Source organism: Babylonia areolata, chromosome 21, assembly GCF_041734735.1.
Source record: "Babylonia areolata isolate BAREFJ2019XMU chromosome 21, ASM4173473v1, whole genome shotgun sequence".
Taxonomy (NCBI): domain Eukaryota; kingdom Metazoa; phylum Mollusca; class Gastropoda; order Neogastropoda; family Buccinidae; genus Babylonia; species Babylonia areolata.
In genome coordinates, this window is record NC_134896.1 from 28872348 (window position 1) to 28874847 (window position 2500).

Consider the following 2500-nt stretch of genomic DNA (forward strand, 5'->3'; position numbering starts at 1 on the left):
GAGAACCTAGCCATTCTTGACGCCAGGTGGAACCCCCATCGCCCCATCCCCCACTCTCTCCCCCCACTCCCCCTCAAAAAAAAAAAAAAAAAAAAAATCAAAAAACCAACAACTACACCAACAAACAAACAGAAACGCACCTTCATAGCGTATGCCGCGAGAGCCTCGCCTAACTAGCGTACATGAAACGCGCCTCTCGCCGAATGGGTGAGTTTAACTGATGACCTATGGGTGGCTGTGGTCTTTTCCGTGAGGGGTAGTGTGGTTGAGGCGTTGGTCCCGTGGGGGTCCCGTATAGTCCTGTCTGCCGGTCCGAGGGCAGGGGGGCGGAGGGAGGTATGGGGGGGGGGGGGGGGGGTGGGGGTCCTCGCTGTGCCGGTCCTGGCCGTTGGCCGGCGTCAGTGCTGAGGAAGTCCGTTGTTTGCGGTACGAGCCAGGGTGGTCCACGCTGAGTCCTGGCTGTGCTCGGGTGGTGGGGGTGTTCTGGCTGTGCTCGGGTGGTGGGGGTGGGTGTCCTGGCTGTGCTCGGGTGGTGGGGGTGGGTGTCCTGGCTGTGCTCGGGTGGTGGGGGGGGGGTGTCCTGGCTGTGCTCGGGTGGTGGGGGTGGGTGTCCTGGCTGTGCTCGGGTGGTGGGGGTGGGTGTCCTGGCTGTGCTCGGGTGGTGGGGGTGTCCTGGCTGTGCTCGGGTGGTGGGGGTGGGTGTCCTGGCTGTGCTCGGGTGGTGGGGGGGGGGTGTCCTGGCTGTGCTCGGGTGGTGGGGGTGGGGGTGTCCTGGCTGTGCTCGGGTGGTGGGGGTGGGGGTGTCCTGGCTGTGCTCGGGTGGTGGGGGTGTCCTGGCTGTGCTCGGGTGGTGGGGGTGTCCTAGCTGTGCTCGGGTGGTGGGGGTGGGGGTGTCCTGGCTGTGCTCGGGTGGTGGTGGTGGGGGTGTCCTGGCTGTGCTCGGGTGGTGGGGGTGTCCTAGCTGTGCTCGGGTGGTGGGGGTGGGGGTGTCCTGGCTGTGCTCGGGTGGTGGTGGTGGGGGTGTCCTGGCTGTGCTCGGGTGGTGGGGGTGGGGGTGTCCTAGCTGTGCTCGGGTGGTGGGGGTGGGGGTGTCCTGGCTGTGCTCGGGTGGTGGGGGTGGGGGTGTCCTGGCTGTGCTCGGGTGGTGGGGGTGTCCTGGCTGTGCTCGGGTGGTGGGGGTGTCCTAGCTGTGCTCGGGTGGTGGGGGTGTCCTGGCTGTGGTGGGGGTGTCCTGGCTGTGCTCGGGTGGTGGGGGTGTCCTGGCTGTGCTCGGGTGGTGGGGGTGTCCTAGCTGTGCTCGGGTGGTGGGGGTGGGGGTGTCCTGGCTGTGGTGGGGGTGTCCTGGCTGTGCTCGGGTGGTGGGGGTGTCCTGGCTGTGCTCGGGTGGTGGGGGTGTCCTAGCTGTGCTCGGGTGGTGGGGGTGGGGGTGTCCTGGCTGTGCTCGGGTGGTGGGGGTGTCCTAGCTGTGCTCGGGTGGTGGGGGTGGGGGTGTCCTGGCTGTGCTCGGGTGGTGGGGGTGTCCTGGCTGTGCTCGGGTGGTGGGGGTGTCCTGGCTGTGCTCGGGTGGGGGGGGGGTGTCCTGGCTGTCGGTGCAAGGCTGGTCCTCGCGGTGTCACCATGTGGGGGAGTCCTGGTGCCACCAGTTGCATTGCTTGGTTCTAACTTTCTGACAGTTACACGTGACTAAAATGCCTACGTTAACCGAACTACGCCATTGGTCAGTTCCATACTACACACAGTTAGTAGCGGGTTTCGACCATACTAGGCTCTTCCGTCCGAGCAATGCAACTGGCTCCTGGCACGCGCCTCTGATCTCGGCACGTTTTTAGACCATGTCAGTGCTGCATTCAGTTCAACGACCTGGCTGTACTTTCTTTCTATTCTTTTTCAGAGTTTCAGAGTTTGTTTATTCCCATTAACTCTTTTGAGTCATAGAGAAACAAGGAAACATGACAATAACAGGATGACGGCCACAGAGGAAGAGCGAAGATAATTTTTTTTAAAGAAACAAAAGGGGGGATAATACAAATGGGGGGAAAATAAAATAAAATAACTGGCCAAATGTAATCATCAGTCTGGTACAATGCAATAGGAATAGACAAATACACAGATCACAATACGCTGGTAAACGAGCCCTGTCTAAGGGGAACAACTCCCCTGACTGTCCTTACTCTTCAGTTGTCGCTGGCAGCGTTGTGGTTCCTGATTTCAAACCACGACTATCTTCCTGTACGCCCACTTCCCTGAGAGGAGAGGGTTGGGGTGGAGGACCGGCAGAGGGGTACAGGCGGTAATCATCAGCCGCCATGATTTATAGAAGGACTTCTTTCTTCTTCTGCGTTCACTCGTATGCACACGAGTGGGCTTTTACGTGTATGACCGTTTTTACCCCGCCATGTAGGCAGCCATACTCCGTTTTCGGGGGTGTGCATGCTGGGTATGTTCTTGTTTCCATAACCCACCGAACGCTGACATGGATTACAGGATCTTTAACGTGCGT